General features: G+C 38.5%; 1 long non-coding RNA gene across 1 annotated transcript in view; it reads left to right on the plus strand.

Moving 5' to 3' along the window:
* The first annotated feature begins 919 nt into the window (after nucleotides 1-919).
* LOC122237637 overlaps nucleotides 920-20,293 on the plus strand; it is a 55,427-nt gene continuing 36,053 nt past the window's right edge. Inside the window, exon 1 of the long non-coding RNA XR_006216223.1 lies at nucleotides 920-1,514. This is a non-coding gene — a long non-coding RNA (uncharacterized LOC122237637). The remainder of the gene's footprint in view (nucleotides 1,515-20,293) is intronic.

The raw sequence follows: 20,293 nt of genomic DNA on the forward strand, positions 1-20,293 counted from the left end.
AATGTAGATATATAAAAGAACTGAAAGAAGGATATTCGTTACTGGTTTATTGAACAAATTGGATTTTAGAAAAATAACCATAACCCACTTTATTTTCTCCCACTGTTCTTTCAAATCGGTGTCATGACTTATTTTTCCCTACCCTGGGATGACTCTCAGACTTGATTTCTTAACTTCTGGACACTCGGAAAATAGGAAGACTTGCCCAGTACAAGGTAATATCAAAACTCTAAACTGTTAACCAAATTAAATGTCTCTTTTCCAGCAGCTCAGGTCTGACTGAAACGGGAAATATTTTAGCAGGGGAAAGAGGACATGGTTGTCCTCCCTCACCCATTTCCGTCACCACCCCCTAATTGCTCTTTACACAGATGTGATCAGGCATAGGTGTCCCCTGCCACTAGGGAATATCTAGAAATGATTCTCGTAGGGTGTGCCCACTGGAGACCTCTTACTGAAGCTCTCCTTATGCCTGATGTCTCCTCTCTGGCTAGCCATTTAGGAGACTCCATTCTGCCACTTGGTTTCCTGTGGCCCATTCATTTATTAGATCAAATAAGTGATCTTGAGTGGATTGATTGTTAAACATGTATCCAAGCTAATTTATTGTTGCAGAATCTACATATAGTCCGTAAATGTCTCTGTACCACTGCTGTTGGAAGGCAGTTATTTCCCAATGTAATCCTTTGTCTGACGCATTGCCTCAGCCAGACTCTCATTTTCACATTCCTCCTGGTGAGAGTCCTACACCAATCAAGGCCCATCAAGACCCTCTCCATCCCTTGAATTCCCTCTTTGGAAGATCAGAATACTGACATATTTCTCCAAGACACTTCACAATGTCAGAATTTTCAGCCTCAAAATTCTATACTCTGAAGTTGAATAAGGGGCAAAGGCTGGAAGAACTGGCGTAATTCTTCCAAGTGTTGATTATATGGCCTAGACTTTGCTTTAGAATGTGGGCCCCATTATTCTCAGATTTGGGAGGTTTAAAAAACCGAGACAGAAAGAATCCCATTTGATAGTCTGTCATGTTAGATAGGCAAAACTTATTCATTGAACCACCAAGGTTATGCAAGGAAGTTTGTGATCAATACCTACGTGAGGAATAGCATGTTGGTAATAGGTAGTAGTATTTACTCCCTATGTGTGTGTGATCTGGCTTCAGGGATGCTAGTCAGAATAAAGGGCAAGAGATATACAAAACAGAAACAAGTGCTTCCTTTCATAAATTCTTCTTTGTATAGATCAGACAGACTGGTAAGTGTTGGAGGCTCTGGGTATGAGTCAGTAGAGCTCCTTCTCAAGGTCTGTGCTACTTTTTGTCATGTTAGGCCGACAGAACTGGACTCACGACCCCCAACTGAGTTAAACCCTAAGACCTAGTTTTCAAAAACCAGATGTACATGCGACCACATGCTATATATAATATGCAAGATAACCTCCTTCAATAATGGAAATGAAGAAGCTCCGTTGAACAGAGAAGAACACCAGGAACATGGACAAAAGCTCAGGTAAATAGGCAATAGGTAATATGGGCATCCAATATTCATAAAGTGATGGCTGCTGTTTTAGTTCAGTTTCCCTAGAAAATAGAGCTTGGTTTAAACATTATGTTAGTTAGCCCAGACTGCCTTAATAACATACCATAATATTGGGTGGTTGGAACAAGAGAAATTTATTTTCTCATAGTTCTGGGGCCTGGAAGCCCAAGATTAGGGTGCCAGGTTCTGGTGAGGAATCTCCTCCAATCTTGTTGATGGCTGCCTCCTCACTGTGTCCCCCCTGGTGTCTCTTCCTATAAAGACACTAATCCTTTCACAAGGGCCCCATCCTCATGACCTGATCTAACTTTGAGTAGTGCCCAAAGGCTGCATCTCCAAATACCATCACACTGGGGGTTAGGGCTTCATTATATGAAAAAACATTCAGTCCATAGCAAGCATCAAGTGCTAATGCTTTCATTAGAAGGCAAAAACCCCAGGGAAGTGACAGGAATAAGGGAGGTGAAGCAGATGCATGGGAATAATGGAAAGAGGTGTATTAGTGCTCTGGCCACGCTTTCTCGTGACCTGCAAAGATACCCAGCAAGTATCTCAGCAGGAATTTCCTTGCAAGACTTCTCCAAATGCAGGCTATAGGGAAATCTGTGCTCTGGAGTGGTCCTTTGAAGAGAAAAGAAAATTTATCTTCTAAGATTCCAAGGAAGGTAACTGGACTGGGGATCAAATGAGGGATCCAGACCAAAGAAAATGGTAAAGGCAAGTTGCAACAACCCCATTGTAAACTCAGGGCAGAATAAGAAACAACAAGTCTGACCAAGGAGCAACCATCCCATCTTCTGGGATTCTTAAATTCCCCAAACTAGGAATGAAATAAACTCTGAGCCTGGAATTTATTCATTTTTTAATGTCTTCGTTTACTTAAGAGTACTGATTAATACCATGTTTAGACATCAAAGATTCAGTGGGGATAGATCAAAATAACACGGAATTTAAAGAGAAGGAACTGTATACTGAAGCTTTGTGATTCAATAGAGAATTATCTACAGTAAAGTCTGACAAGTCCTCTATTTCTAACTATCTTTTGCCTTGTCTTGCTTATCATTCTCAGTTGACACTGTATCTTGCAACTTATGCCAACCTTTCTTTAAATATATCAACAAGTTAGTTTTTTAAATTAATAGATTACTTGTTTTACAGAAGGTTTAGGTTTATACAAAATCAAGCAGATTAGTCACAAAAGGCCCATATAGCCTCTGGTTCAATACTATCAAACTATTCATATAGGTTATATGGTCACCTACCTGGATTCAGAGAAAGTATTTGACAAAATCAACATTCATTTTTGTTAAAAACACTCAACAATACAGTAATCATTTTGTACTTGTTTTCTTAATTTGATTATATGGAGATATATGGATATATATTTAAAAGCCAGAGTCACACTGAATGATGAGATACTATAAGCATTCTCGCCAAAGTAAGGACAAAATTGGAAAGGAGGAGGTTAAGCTCTTATTATTTACAGTTGCTATAATGTTATTTGTGAAAAACCCAAGACACTAAGAAAATAAGACACTACGAGTATAAGATGATGCAGTTCTACACTAGAATATAAAATACATATACATTAAATGAATAGAATTTACCTAAACATAAAGAAACCAGTTCAGGGGCGCCTGGGTGGCTTGGTCGGTTAAGCGTCCAACTTTGGGACTTCGGCTCAGGTCATGATCTCACGGCCCGTGAGTTCGACCCTCGCGTCGGGCTGGCCCGTGAGTTCGAGCCCCGCGTTGGGCTCTGTGCTGACCGCTCAGAGCCTGCAGCCTGTTTCAGATTCTGTGTCTCCCTCTGTCTCTGCCCCTCCCCTGTTCATGCTCTGTCTCTCTCTGTCTCAAAAATAAATAAACGTTGAAAAAAAAAATTAAAAAAAAAAAAAGAAACCAGTTCAAAGATACAATGGAAGACCCTTTTTTTAAAGTTTTTTTTTAAGTTTATTTATTTTTAGAGAGAGAGTGAGAGAGAGCCAGGGAGGGGCTGAGAAAGGGAGAGAGAATTCCAAGGACAGTGCAGAGCCTGATGAAGGACTCAAACCCACAAACCGTGAGATCATTACCTTAAGTCAAACCAAAGGTTGGATGCTTAACTGACTGAGCCACCCAGATGCCCTGGAAGACCGATTTTAAATAGCAACATAAAACCATAAAACTAAGCCCAAAACTAGAAAGAAATGTACAAACCCTGTATAGAAAAAATTAAAAAAAAATAAAACAGTAAACCATTCCTGAAGTACATAAAGTTACACTTAAATTAATAGTAAAGGCATACCATAATCTCAGATAGGAAGATTCAGTGTCAATGTGTATATTTTCCTTAAGTTCTTTGTTTGTTTGTTTGTTTTAATTGAATGTGATCTTAAATTTGATATGAATTGAGATTAGATAAAATTATTCTATTCTAAAGTTCAAGTAAAAAAAGATAAGCAAATATAGCCACATGAACTCTGAAAAACAATGAGGGAAAACTAGCCCAGTAGATATGAAGTATACTATAAGCCTCAAAAGGTAAATAACTCTCCTACTTTCACATGAGCTGACACATGAAACAGAAGAGTAAGATCGTAAATAAACAAAATACACACAGGAATTTAACATATGATAAAGATGTCATCAGAAAACAACGAAAAAAGATAAAGCTTTCTCTTTTGATGTGTTCTAAAATATCAGTCTCAACTTTTCATAGCTACTGGATTTTGTAGTATGGTTAGAAAAGTCTTCCCCAATCTGCAGTTACAAGCAAAAATTAACCCACGGTTTGTGTTCATTAAGAAATAAGAACTTTTGTTCAGTGGTGCTGGAACAATTTAGCGAAGCCATCTGGAGTAAGTTAATGTTGCTCATCCTACACCAAGATAAATTCCAAATGGATCAAAGTTTGCAATTTTGAAAATGAAACCATGCAAATGCTCCAAAAAAAGCACTGAATTTTCTGAGAGCCTTGCAATGTGGAAGGCCTTGCCTAATATAATGCAAAATCCAAAAGTCATTAAAATAATGATGATTTTGACTAGATGGAAATCAAGAACTTCTGCATGAAATGAAAACTATACTATATGCAAATGCAAAAGATAAATGAAAAATTGGTGATGGTGGTGGAGGGGGGATTGTGACTCATATCATCAGCAAACGCTAATTCCCTGATATATAAATAGCTCTTAGAAATTGAGGTGAAACAAACTCACAACCCCAAAGAAAAGTGGTTAAGATTGTGCACAGATAGGGGTGCCTGAGTGGCTCAGTCGGTAGAGCGTCCGACTTCGGCTCAGGTCATGATCTCATGGTCCATGTGTTCGAGCCCCGCATCAGGCTGTAGTGACAGCTCAGAGCCTGGAGCCTGCTTCGGATTCTGTGTCTCCCTCTCTCTCTCTGCCCCTCCCCTGCGCACACTCTCTCTCTCTCTCTCTCTCTCAAAAATCAATAAACATTACATTAAAAAAAAAAAAAACAACAGATTGTTCACAGATAAATATATAAATGCCCCCTCAAACATAGATAGGGAAACAACACCTCAATGGTAATATGAGATGTGCAAGTTTAATTTACATTGAGATATCATTTTTTATATTTTATATTGGCAAAAACCCCAAAGGTTGACATATTCTTCTAGCAAAACTGTGGGAAAACCAGTACTCTCGTACATTGTTTTTAGGATTCCAAAATGAAAACCCTATAGGAAGGAAATTGGATCTCATGTACCCAAATACATTTAACCTTTCCTAGTAATCCAACTACTGGGAGGTAATCCTACAGATACATATGAACATGAAAAGAAATAACATATAGACAATAGCAGTAATTGTAGGATTGCTTAAAAAGCTACAAGATTGGAAACTGATCAACCAGCCAACATGAGGGGCTGGTCATATGAACTCTAGTGTATCTATACAACGCAGTCCTCGGCAGTTAGAAGAGTGAAATGACAAAGAAATGTGGGGTTTGTCAACATTTTTTATTAAGTGATATAAAAAAAGTAATCGAATAATACTTATAGTAAGCTATCTTTTGTGCAAGAAAGGGGAAGATCTACATATTCCTATTTGTTTATGGATTTATAAAGAAATAGTAGGAGGATGCACAAAAAAAGAATACAATCACCGTTTGTAAGGCAGAGGAGGGGGACAGAGGTGGACTCTTCTTTTTGTATATTATGTTTTATATTGTTTTGATTTTGAGCCTTTTGAACATAGTTCTTCAAAAGTGAAATTACATATATGTGTGTATGTGTATGTATGTACTGTATAGAATTTAAAAAGTCTAGGTTCAACATCCTCCCCTGGAAATCTGAGTATCTGAATAAATTGCTCCATTGTCTTCTGGCATCTGACTCAGTCAAATCTAATGAAGTCAGACTCTTGTTTCTTTGTAGGCATATATTCTCTCTTTCAAAAGGCTTGTAGAATGGTTTTCGTTTTGAAATTACAAAACGTCACCAGGATGGCTGTGCTCATCATTTTGTGTGCTGTCTCAGTGTGAATATGAGTGGTTGTTTGTAAAGCTTGGGGTGATTTTTAAGTCCTATTTATTTGATTATGTTTCCTCTTTGTATTCTGGAAGATTCTCAGGTCTTTATCCCCTATTTCACCAAACCTTAATTTTACTGTGTGAATATTGCTTAGACATGTGAATAATTCTTAAATGGGCTATACACTGTCCAGAGAAAAATTAAGAGATCTAAACAAAGGGGATTCTATCCATACTATGGAATTTATAGCCAAGATATATGTTCTTTTAAATTTCACACTCCCTACTATTTATCATCTCCTCCTCAAAACCCAAGGATCTCTTTTATTAAAAGGCAATAAAAGTGTAGGAAAACCTCCTAAAAATAACTCTGTTGTCTTTATTTTGACTCCCCCCCCAAAGATGTATAAACTAAGACAAACGCTTTTTCCTGAAATTTCACATGCAGAAATTCAGCACGTTCATCAAAAGTAGGGGAAGATCTAAATCAGAATGTATATAAGCAAAGACAGTTACAAATTATTATGATACCATTACTCTTTTTCTAGCATTTTAGCAGTGATGTGGGAAACATTTCATCCGACAACTTATATATTTACAACAAAATTCTTCTATTGGTTTAGAAAATTAACATGGTTGGGGTGCCTGGGTGGCACAGTCGGTTGGGTGTCCGACTTCAGCTCAGGTCATGATCTCATGGTTTGTGAGTTCGAGCCCCGTGCCAGGCTCTGTGCTGACAGCTCAGAGCCTGGAGCCTACTTCCGATTCTGTGTCTCCTTCTCTCAGTCCCCCTCCCCCACTCTCACTCTGTCTCTCTCTCTCAAAAATAAAAATTTAAAACAATTTTTAAAAAAAAAGAAAAGAAAAATTAACATGGTTGATTTCAGAGTTAAGACCAGAATAAAAGTGGACAAATGACACTCTAACACTGAACTTCCTTTGTACTGGCTTTTGTACTCCTTTTTAACAGATTTGTTAAAAAGTTTTGAATTTTTACCTAGTACCATTCTTTCAGTTTTATGACTTTATGAGGTTTTTTTTAAGCCGACTTAATACTTTGTAAATGAAAAAAAAACATTTCAAAGCTTATCAACTGTGTATATGATATGAATTAATGCACTATACAATGTAATACAACATAGTATACTAATTACTAAATGTACTCTCTCCCTTCCTGTGACAGTCATGCATTTTCATTTGGAGGGATCTTACCCCAGTTTCCTTTTCTCTATTTGGTTGAACGGAAGCATTCAGCATACAGTAGCATTCATCTGCATTAATAAATTCTTTTCTTTATCAGTGTATATGAGGGGACATGTATTTATATTACTTAGTGATTTTACCTTATCTCTGAGGCTATGTTCTCATACTCAAAATCTCATAATCTCATTTATTTTGTACCTTAGCAAATGAAGAAGGTTGTTGAATCAAAATCATACTTTTTTTTCCACCCTGGATTGATTTATCACTCTGTAACATAATTTGACCTTTCTCTCTGGATTCACTATATTTTCCACCCATTTCAGCCCCTAACCTGTCCTATCCAGATCAGTCCACTGTTATCCCTCCAGCTCTGTGCATTTGTTTTTCACCATGTCCTCTGCTTAGAATACATTTTTCTTCTCTCCATTCATCTATCCCACCCTCCCTGAAAAACCTAATCCAATCTCCCCTGGAACTCAAGCCTTTTCTCAATCTTTTCTCTGTCTTTTTTTTTTTTAATATTAATAACTTTGCCACTTATTAAGAGCTTAAACCATGAGAGCTTGTAAAATTTTTTCACCAAAGTATCCCTGTTTTTCAGAGGAGAATAAATACTGTTGCAAAGGTGGGTGGAAGTAGGGAGCCATCTTATATATTACTTTAGAAATACATGTTTGTCAAACAATCAACAAAACTAAAAGACAACCTATGGAATTGGAGAAGACATTTGCAAATGACATATCTGATAAAGGGGTAGTATCCAAAATCTGTAAAGAGATTATAAAACTAAACATCCAGAAAATAAATAACCCAGTTAAGAAATGGGCAGAAGACATGAACAGACACTTTTCCAAAGAAGACATCAAGATGGCTAACAGACACATGAAAAGATGCTCAACATCCCTCCTCATCAGGGAAATACAAATCAAAACTATGATGAGATAGCATCTCACACCTGTCAGAATGGCTAAAATTAGCAACACAGGAAACAACAGATGTTGGTGAGGATGCAGAAAAAGGGGAATCCTCTTACACTGTTTTTGGGAATGCAATTGCTGTAGCTACCGTGGAAAATAGTGTGGGAGTTCCTCAAAAAGTTAAAAATAGAACTATGCTATGATCCAGCAATTGCACTACTAGGATACAAAAATACTGATTCAAAGGGTACATTCACCCTGATGTTTACAGCAGCATTATCACCAATAGTCAAATTATGGAAAGATCCCAAATGTCCATCGACTGATGACTGGAGAAAGATGTGGTATAAATACACATGGAGTGTGTACTCCATAATGATGGAGTACTACTCTGCCATCAAAAAGAATGAAATCGTGCCATTTGCAATGATGTGGATGGAGCTTAGAGTATTATGTTAAATGAAATAAGTCAGAGAAAGACAAATATCATATGACTTCACTCATATGTGGAATTTAAGCAAAACAGATGAACATAGGGGAAGTGGGGGGCAATAGAGGGAAGAAAACCATAAAAGACTCTTAACTTTAAGGAGGACACTTATTGTGATGAGCACAGGGATGAATCACTAAATTCTACACCTGAAGCCAATTTTTACCATATATGGTAACTAACTAGAATTTAAGTAAAAACTTGAAATAAAAAATACATATTTTTCTTAAAATACGTTTTAAACATATTCCCATCAGAATTGAAAGAAAGTGTGGGTCATAGGGGCACTTGTCTGGGAAATGCAGCTATATGGCCTACTTAGTATCCACAGAAGGAATCAGAATTAGGCTACTCGATAACTTTAAATTTCTAAACACATTCCTCCTTATATAATGAGTGAGATGTAACTTAGTCCCACTTTCAATGAAGCAGAAATGGTCTTTGATTTGAAAACAAGAAATGAAATAAAAAGAAAAAAAAAGGACAGAAACGAGGAAGGGAGGAATTGAGGAAAGAAAGGAGGGAGGAAGGAAGTTAGTTGGCAAACATTACATGCAATTTCTCGTATACTCCTTGGAACACTTCTTTAAATGAAGGATACTTAAAATCTTTCAGTAGATTGTAATCATGCTCAGGTCAGAGTCTAACCTCCTTATGGTAGTTTTCCAGACCTCTGTAATTCACTGCCTGTCAAAATCCTTGGCCTCCTCTTCTGCCCCGCCCCCATCCGTCTCTGCTTCTGTTCCTTCCTTAAAGACATGACTGCCCCTTCACTGGGGCAACTCTTCTTACCCATTTCAGGTCTCCTTTAAAAAGCCACTTCCTCAGAAATCTTTTCCTTTTAGGTTTATTGTTGTTTGGTGCATTCTTATATCTCCCTTTGAGAATACTTACCGTAGCTTTGACTCCTTGCTTACTGTTTAATGGGGGCTGAGACTATCTTAATCACCGTTGTATTCCAGAGTCCAGCATACGGCAAACTCTCAAATATAACTGAATAAATTAGGTAATATGTTGATATTTATCTTCAGGATGAGGTACTTGGAGCTTGTTTGAGGTACTTGGCACTTGGAGGTACTTGGAAGAGGGTTGCACAGCGAGTAAGTTGCAGAGTCAGGATCTAGCTCTTTCTGACTCCATGGACAAAGGATTTAATTACCACGTTCTATAGGTTTAAAATTGCCAAACCCTTATTGCTTGTTTAGCTTGTGGTCCCTCTCATTTGCTGCCTTATAATAATTTCCACCCCAGGGGCACCTGGGTGGCTCAGTTGGTTAAGCATCCGACTCTTGATTTTGGCTCAGGTCATGATCTCATAGTTACGTGAGTTCAGGCCCTGCACTTGGTTCTGCACTGGCCATACGAAGCCTGCCTGGGATGTTCTCTCTCCCTCTCTCTCTGCCCCTCTCCTGCTTGTGTTGTCTCTGTTTCTCTCAAAGTAAATAAATAAACTTAAATTTTTTTTAAATAATAATTTCTACCCTATTTCTATCATAGTCTATTGGTAAGTACTTTCCTAATGTCCCATTTCCCCAACTCCTCTCTTCAGGAGAACATCATGTTTATTGTCATCATTTTAAAATATTTGTTTCTAGGGGCACCTGAATAGCTCAGTCAGTTAAGCATCTGAATTCAGTTCAGGTCGTGATCTCACTACTCGTGTGCTTGAGCCCTGCATCAGGCTCTGTGCTGACAGGCCAGAGCCTGGAGCCTGCTGCGGATTCTGTGTCTCCCTCTCTCTCTGCCCCTCCCCTGCTCACACTCTGTCTCTCTCTCTCTCTCTCTAAAAATTAAATAAGCATTAAAAAAATTTTAAATATTTGCCTCTGTTTTACATATTGCTGAAATGGGTACCTTGGACAATGTAGTCACTCAGAAAAGATTTTATTGCACGATGGACAGAAAGAAGCAACATACTCTGCAAGGAGGCAAAAATGTAACCCTAGAGGGTGGAAAAGTAGTTCTTTCAGTTATGAACATATATTAGTCATTGGTATACACTGTATTAGGATTATGAGAGAAGGGTAAACTCTTTGCTTTTCTTCATGAGTAAAAGGTTGAATAGTAATAGCAATAAGGGAGAATTAATTTGTTTAATTTGACCATAAAAGGCCAAGGGGAAATTTACTTGCCTTCCCTTGAGTGAGGAAGGCACCATTATTCACTGCAGACACTTTGAAATATAAGGAGATAACAAGATTACTGAGATTACCCTTGTATCTGTTCACCCTCCTTTTCAACATCCTTTCTCATCCTTCTCATTTACCCTCTAGAAATCCTTATTCTAGATCCCATCTCCACAGAGCTCAGCAGTAAATGGTAGTAGCTGGTAATAGTTTAATAAGGTAAAGTGTATCTTTGGTTTGTTTGAAAAAAAATTTTTTTGAGAAAGAGAGAGAGAGTGCAATGCACATAAGCTGGGAGCTGCAAAGAGAGAGGGAGAGAGAGAATCCTAAGCAGGCCTTGCGCTGACATGGGGCTCCATCCCATGAACAGTGACATTATGACCTGAGCTGAAATCAAGAGTCTGATGCTTACCAGACTGAGCCACCCAGGGGCCACAGAGTTATCTGAATTTTAATTTTTTTTTTGATGTTTATTTATTTTTGAGAAAGAGAGAGACAGAGCAAAAGCAGGGAAGGGGCAGAGAGAGACACACACACACACAGAATCCAAGGCAAGCTCCAGGCTCTGAGCTGTCAGCACAGAACCCATCTTGGGGCTCAAACTCACAAACTGTGAGATCACGACCTGAGCCAAAGTCAGACAATTAACCAACTAAGCCACCCAGGCTTCCCAAGTTGTTTGAAGTTTAAAAGGAAAATTTGCAATTCTTGAAGAAATGTATGTAGCCCTATAATTAGAAAGATATTTGTCAGGCCTCTGGGGGACAAAAAAATGTCTCTCATTCTTGATTTCTCCTATAGAACATCGCCAAAGGCCTTGCACATAGGAAATGATGATCACGCACACTAAATTCTGCAAGGTGTTCCATGCCCACTTGCTCTCCTCTCTTTCTTCCATCTCTTCCACTTCTAGAAGACAGGGGTGAGATCGGAGTCAAGGCCAAAATGGACTCCTCAGGGATATTCAGATAGGCACTGCAATATTTGCTTCAAGTACAGTAAAACCTTGAATGGCAAGTAACTTGTTCTAACAAGTGTTCCGCAAAGATAAGCAAACATTTCTAATAAATTTTAACTTGATAAACGAGCAATGTCTTGCAATACGAGTAGTACATGATACTGAACATCGCATGATCACAACTGAACCAGTGGTTCTTGAAATTTGCTTTCATATATGCGTGCTGTGGTTACAAGCATGCTTCTGGAATGAATTATGCTCACAAACCAAGGTTTTACTGTATTTTTTTTAAGTTTTAATGTTTATTGATTTTTACCAGAGAGAGACAGAGACAGAGCATGAGTGGGGAGGGGCAGGGAGAGAGGAAGACACAGAATCTGAAGCAGGCTCCAGGCTCCGAGCTGTCAGCACAGAGCCTGACGCGGGGCTCAAACTCACGGACCGTGAGATCATGACCTGAGACCAAGTCGGATGCACAATCGACTGAGCCACCCAGGCACCCCAAGGTTTTACTGTATCTCAAGGGAAGTGGCAAATGAAGGTATTTTCTCACATTCATTACTTCTCTCTTTTTTGTCCCATGCCATGACTGAGGAATAGTAAGCCTGTGCCGGTTTCCCACCAAGAAGGCTAAGAGGGAGACAGGATGAACCCAAAGTAAGGCTGTGCTGGGGAGAAAGTGCAGTGCTAGGGGTTCACCCTCCTCCCGGCCTGAGTGGAGGGACCAGGGTGAGGGACCAGCCACAGACGTGGAGAAAGTCTTCACTGGTGATAAAGGGTTAGCATTATTCCAGGTACCTCTGCACATGCTCATTCACACCCATCACCAAGGGCAACAACAAACCAATCCTGGAACCCAACAGTGGTGGCTGTAGTCCTGGTTCACACTAGGTAGGGACTGGTAAGCCCCAGCCCAGACCTAGCTTTGGAAATACGACTAACAATAAGATAAATATGTGCTCAGGTTCCCTCCGATTTTCTTTTGATATTTATCAAAATCATACAAGCACATAGTCAAAAAATAAGTTCTACATTGAGAAGGCAGCATTCTACTCTACCTGCTTCCTCACATGTGATTCTACTCCCCAAAAGTAATCACTTAAAATGCTTTTAGCTATTTATTCTATATTTATCTTTACATTTCTAAATAATATACTTCTATTATTAATATATATATATATATATATATATATATATATCTTAGATATCACTATTTGACATTCTGTGATAGCAGGTGACAATTGAGCTCTCTTTCACGCCCCCCATCTCTTTGTCCCATTCATTCTCTCAACATGATAAATCATAATTAAAAAAAAAATTAATGTTTATTTTTGACAGACAGAGACACAGAGTGTGAGCAGGAGAGGAGCAGAGAGAGAGAGCAGGAGACACAGAATCTGAAGCAGGCTCCAGGCTCCAAGCTGTCAGCTCAGAGCCTGATGTGGGGCTCGCATTCATGAACCATGAGATCATGACCTGAGCCAGAGTCAGACGCTTAACTGACTGAGCCAATCAGGCATCCCCTATTTTTTTTTCGTTTTTAAAGCAGTAATCAGTATTTTCACTAGTTTAATCATTAAATATTGCTTGTTGGAGAAGCAAGGAGTGTATTATGGTTATATTTCCTTTTGGGGAGTACAATTTTTCATTTTTTCTTGAGTCAATAAACTTTTCATTTTCATGTATATTGATTATGTTCTTTTCCTTAGTCTCTTCTCCCAAATGCTCCATTAATTCTCCACATTCCTACAAATAGTGTTTATTTCCCCCAAAAGCTGTATCACATGAATGATCATACCACATCCTTCCTTTCCCTGGAAAGGGTCCTCCTGGAACCATTGTCTCCTGTTGTTCTCCAGGCCGCTGACAACTATCATCTTGTCTTCTCTTTGCTGCCCTTCCCCCCACCCCGCCCCCAAATTGAGTCCCCTGTTGTTGTTGTTTTTCTTTTTTTGGAAGGAAGACTCAAGTCTTCCTATTTCTTTCTTTTTTTTTTTTTTAACATTTATGTATTTTTGAAAGAGAGAGAGCATGAGCAGGGGAGGGGCAGAAAGAGAGGGGAACAGAGGATCTGAAGCAGGCTCTATGCTGACAGCAGATTGCCCCATGTGGGGTTTGAACCCACGAACCGTGAGATCATGACCTGAGCCCATGACCTGAGCCAAAGTTGGTCGCTTAACTGTCATGTGCCTAACCGACTGAGTCACCCAGGCACCCCAAGTCTTCCTCTTTTTTTGAGTACTCCATCATTTGGTGGAGTACAACCTCAGAAAGAATGCATGTGAAGTAACATTTTTGGTCTTCTGTATTGATTGACAATTTGGTTGATACAACTTTGAAAATATGTTTTCCTCAGAATTATTGAAGGCATTTCTCAGTTGCCTTCTGGTAAAAATAGTGTTGCTGTAAGAGGGGTAATGACAGTCTACTTCTCATTCTTTATATACCTGATTTTTATCCCTGAAAGCTGTTATTTCCTCTACTTAGATATTCCTATCTGTTGCAATGATGTGTCTTTGTCTGACTCTTCGTTTATTCATCATACAAAACACTTGGTAAGATCTTCCAACCTGGGAACTGGTTGTCTTTAGTTTTGGAAAATATTCGTCTCTTTCATTCTCCATTTTCTCTTTCTAGAATTTCTATTTGTTGTAAGTCAGGCTACTTTCCTTATCTTCTCTCTTATATTTTCTGTCCCTTATATCTTCTATCCTTTCTCTTCTGTTTTATATTTTCCTCTCTTTGTCTTTTCTACTTTTGAGGAAATTTTCTTTATCTTTTCAACTTCCACTGATTTCTAAATTTAAATTTTTGTGTTTTTAATACCGGAAATTGAGTTTTTGTTCTCTGGAGATTTTATGTATTTAAATATTTAAAATATTTAAATACTCAAGATTTGAAATATTTAAAGATTTAAGTTGGGTATAACATAAACCTTACTGGATTTTTGTTAAATGAGCTAATATAGGTCAACCGCTTATAACAGTGCCTGACATATTGTTAATGTGTAGTAAATGCTAAGAAAATAAACGTTAGCAATTTATCATAGTTACATTGATTACCGTTGGCTGCACAAAAAGGTCCCCAAATTAGCTAATGATTCTACAAGTTGGCAGGGTGAGCTGGGCTCACCTTGCCCAGCAAAGCTGGATTCATTTGTGCTCACTCCTGGATCTGCAATCGGGTGGTGAGTTGGGTGGGTCAGGCTGGGTGGCTGGGGATTGGCCTGCACTGGGGACAGCTGTGCTGACTAAACCTCTTTCCATGTGATCTGTCATCCTGCAGCAGATTAGCTCAGTCTTGTTCACAAGGTAGAGTGTTCCAAGCGAGTCTCATATCTCTTTACCTTCTCATTTGCAATTGCCCACGGGCCAAACAAGTCACCCAGCCATACCCAGTATTGTGCAGAAGCAGTGACGCAACGCATGCATACAAGAAGGAGGGAACAAATCTGGAGTGTTTACTGCAGTATTGCACAATTACATAAAGCCATGGTTTACTAAAGTCAAGAAACAAACCTTTTAGTTGAAGAGCGTGGCTTAAATAAATGTGTACATCTCCCTTTTCCTCCTGAAACCCATTAAAATAATAAAAAAAATAAATGAGCCTACAAGGACAAATAAAAAAGAGAAAATATCCGTGCAAAGATTTCAACACTGTCTTTAACTTAAGCAAAGCAAAGGAGGCTACTCACCAAATAACTACAATGAGAAGTAATGGAATTAACTTTTCAGGACCCCTTTTCCCGGGGCTGTGGACTTGGAGGTTTCAAGGACTGGAAAGGGTGAGGGGTGCAGGGAAGGGCTGAGACCTGGGAGATTGTTTTGAAAGCCTACACAGAGAGCAGTCATACCTCAGTTCCCTCCCTCTTCTACATTCAGACAGGAACTACCGGCTCTTAGGCAAGAAACAGGAAGTCTTCTGTCTGGAAAATTTAAGCTGAAGATATTTAGGAGTTGGAGATACATGCTAGAATTACATCAAAGTCTGCTTATTGCAAAGTGGCACGGTCAATCCCAGTCTCCTGCCTCACTTCTAGAATAGAAACAACCAAATATTCCTCCCCCAGGAAGAAGATAGACAGGCTCTTCTTTGAAGAGACTACTTGATTCCAGAAAAATGACATATTGACATTTAGGGAGGCAGGCATTCTCTATTCTTCTCCTGAGCACACAGAATTCCCAATCAGTTCTTCACTGATGAATCTCAAGCACCTACCACAGTGCCTGACACATAGTAGACATTCAATAAATATTTACTGAATATCAAACAAATGAACTTTAAGTACTTCATTCTAAACACAGGCAAATATTACCAAATATTTGAGGAAAGTCTCTAACCTGAAAAAGAAAGTACTAGGAATAACCAAACACAAACTGATAAAAGCAGCCAAGAGAAAACAGATATATTGGAAGGGAAAGAAGAAAGTATTACAAAAGGTATACCTAATTAAAGTTCTCAAAGAGATAAGAGATACAGGACCCATAAAATTATAAAATAGTATCTGAAAACAAGATTATATTTGAATTGCGCGTGCACGCGAGCGCGCGCACGCACACGCACACTATTCCTTCCTTCATTTTACGGATGAGAAAATCTGTATATCTCATATAGCTTTATCTTATAAAGCCCATTTGGATAACACAGAGACAGACTTTGCGTTGAACCCAGGAAACGCTCTGCAGTGCTAACCCTCAGATGCAATTACTTGATATTTACACATTTGCCTGAGCCACACTCCACTTTCAAGTCTTTACCATCCCCCAACCAAATTCTCATTTCCCAAGATCTGCTCCCCTCATAAACCCATCTCTGAACACAGCTGATCATACTATCTTTACTCCTCAATCACTTACAATCTGTAGCATATATTTTATTACTGGGTCATATGATTGTTTTGTTATCTAGTTGGCTTTTTAAAAATATATATTATTCTGTCCTCCCCAACAAGAGCAAATCCCTAGGGACAGAAACTTCTCAGGAGTCTTTATCAAAATGCTAAGTACGTAAGAGTCACTTTAGAAAAATCTGCTGACTTTTGTCTAACTAGAGCATTTACTGGATTATTTCATGGCTCGATATTTGGAACATTCCAAAGTCATAAGATCTACATGACAAAAGTGTCTTGTTACTTCAGACCCTGGTGTAATTGATTTGTTATTATCATACACTAGTCACGGTCTGGCCATAGTAGACAAAAGTGAATATTCCTACACACTATGTGTAAAGTAAAACAAGAATGACCCGGATAAACAGTATCACTTTGTAACCTAAGTCTCTTCAGAAAGAGAAGGTAATTCTCCATCATTCCAGTTGGTTCGTGGTGTAGATGGTTGGATGGTTCTTGCTGGTTTTATGACTTGACCATTTATCAAGATTTTTCTGGACCAGTGTTGTGCATACTATAAATATATATATCTCAGTATCATGAGTGGTAACTCAATACCTCTCAGTCAAACACAGAATCCTATTTTTGGAATATAGCCGAAACATATTTTTCAGCCAACCACTCATAAGTGTAAATGTTTATTAAATACCCACTTTGGACTTAGCAGTATCCTAAGCTCTGTGGTAAAATTATGCAAGACACAAAAGGCCTAATCCCTACCCTCAAAGAGCATGCAGTTGAGTTTATTTGTATTTTATACGTTAAAACATGATTGCAAGTTAAAACACTTTTTGGAGAAGTTAATGTGAAACATCTTTGTTTCCTAAAACAACAATGCATTTTTTGGCAAGATCTAAAAACTGGACATTATACAAAGCCTGTACCTAATTTTGTCTTTTAAATGTGTGTGTGTGTGTGTGTGTGTGTGTGTGTGTGCGCGTGCCTATGTGTGCATGCAAGTATGCATGCATTTTCATACAGCAGTTATACATAGTTATGCCTTTTGAAATATTGCCTAGCACATGTATCTGAAAACCAGAGAAGATTTGAGAGAGTCATCTTAAATTCTCTGGTAAACATTTTAGGATTTACAGTTTTCCATTTACGGAAGGATTTGGGATGGGAAACTATAGATGATCAAATGATTGCTTGGAAATGTCAGGGAAGAATCAGATAAGATATTTCTAAATGGATAATTCAATGTAATTGTGCTGAAGAACCAGCTTGCTGCTTAGGTCTACCTAAATCTATACATAATAAATCTTACATTTTAAGTGTATTGTAAAGCATAAAGTACTTTCCCATAGATGATCTCATTTTGATTCAGGTCCAAACACATATAAATATATTCTATTATGTATATATCAACTAGAGGTACACATTCATGTCAATTCAAGATAAAACAGAATATAGTCATATATCAGGTCTTATTTGATGAGATATAGCCAATGGAAATATTATTTTTTGTTCATATGTTTACATGTTTTGTCTCTCCCTTGGCATTAGAGGTCTGAGGGTACCATCGTTGAGAGATTGTCTTCCTGGGGCACCTGGGTGGCTCAGTAGGTTAAGCGTCCAGCTTCGGCTCAAGTCACGATCTTGCGATTCGTGGGTTCCAGCCCCGCATCCGGCTCTGTGCTGACGGCTCAGAGCCTGGAGCCTGCTTCAGATTCTGTGTCTCCCTCTCTCTCTGCCCCTCCCCCACCTGCACTCTGTGTGCCTCTCTCTCAAAAATAAATAAACATTAAAAAAAATGAGAGATTGTCTTCCTAATGTTAAACCCCCAAGGTTTTGTAGATCTTTTTTATGTTTCAGCTGAAAAGAACTGCCATTCTGGGAAATGTCTTGTTTTCTCTATGATCTAAACCAGGAAGCCCTTCATCTCTTACCTAGAATAACACTATCAGAACTCAAAGCAACATCAATATTTGGACTCACTGATCATGGGAGGGAGCAGCAAGGTGGACCCAGAGTTAGTCATAACCACACCTGGAACACACCTTCCCGTGTTATGTTCTAGCGATCATGTTCACATCTACCATTATCGTTATTAATAATCATGACCAGAAGAGTTTTCAGCAACCTAATGATAAAACGTGAAGAAGACATCTAAGCTAAGTTCACAAATCACACCTCTACTGTTGAACATTAAAGGAATAAGCAGTCTGTGACAAGAGCTAATATTAAGGAAAACTTTCCTGGCCAGAATAGAGGTTCTTAAAGCCAATCATAACATCTACCGACTGTTTAAAAAGAAACAGGAGGTGTAAACAGCTCACAATTGTGATCTTGTTATACTGGTGAAAAAGACAGACTCTCAAGCATTATTGAAATGTTTTTAGTTTAATTGTAAATACAGGTCTCTAAGGCCAGACTTTTACTAGCATTCTGTTTCTTTATAGCTTCCTGATATGCCATAGCCATGTCCTAGGACAGTATAAATGGAAACAGACAAGCTCACTACAGTTACAAATGCACTTTGGCAAATCACAGGTTTGACTAGGCTGCATTCTCTGCATGCATAGATACAACACACAATCTTCACAGCATATGCTTCAGGAGTATATGCTTATGAACCACAGCGAGCATTCACACTGAAGGGTAGAAAATATTAGGGAGTTGAAAGTTGAAGTTTGTTTCTTCTTGTCTGTGGGGCCCTTTTTGGTCATTATTTAAGGGAGTCAAAGACCATTAGAGAAAGCTAATAGGCTTTAGAACTCTCAGATTATACTGATATTACTGATGGGAGAGTTAAGGCAAATTGCATTCTCAAAATGGCCCTGGGAACGTACCACTTCCAGTAATGGCCCTATCAACCAGACCTAAAAGCAGAGAAGGCAGGGATGCACTTAAAGGCAATTATCCATCAACATTGGAAAATATGGTTACTAGATTAAGAGAGTTGAGTATACGCAATATATCTTGATTGCAGCAAAGCAGTTGATATAGCATTATTCAATTTACTGGTTAGATTAATTTAAATTGGTTTAGGCAGAAGTATAGTCAAATGATCTACCCACTATCCAGAGGGCCATAAATAATAGATAACAATAAACACATTTGTTTTACATGCTCCTAATTTAGTTATTTCTCCCCAGAACTCTCCTTCATTTCAGAATATGACAGTTATATAATATATGCCACCCTCCAGCTATCTTTTCTTAAGATCTTTTAGGAATCCCATCTGTTCTATAAAGTTGCAAGGACCAATTATAGTGCCATCAACAACTCCCATTATTCAGGGCTTACTTTATCCATTTTCAGTTTCAGCTTCCTTTTATATTTCTGTTTGATGTCTGGACTTTCTCTTAATGTAAAATGTCAGGAGCAGAAGTATAAGGCAGTGGAAGTAGTCTTTGTTTCCATACACAAAAAAGATTTTCCTAGGTGCTTTGGTACAGGTGACAATGACAAGAAATTCCCATATGGACAGTGCTTTCCTTTTGTCCTTGCAACGTCTGTCTTAACCGTGGAGTAGTTTTCCTGAACCTGGGCTTACCTATCCAAATGTATGTTGACCAAACTCATTTGTTGATTTAATCCTTGAAAGTTCAGAACATGTAGGGGTGTCTGGGTGGCTCAGTCAGTGAAGCATCCGACTCGATTTGGCTCAGGTCATGATGTCATGGCTCCTAAGTTTGAGCCCCACATCAGGCTTTGTGCTGACAGTGCAGAGCCTGCTTGGAATT

The sequence above is a fragment of the Panthera tigris genome, chromosome B1, assembly GCF_018350195.1.
Source record: "Panthera tigris isolate Pti1 chromosome B1, P.tigris_Pti1_mat1.1, whole genome shotgun sequence".
NCBI lineage: Eukaryota > Metazoa > Chordata > Mammalia > Carnivora > Felidae > Panthera > Panthera tigris.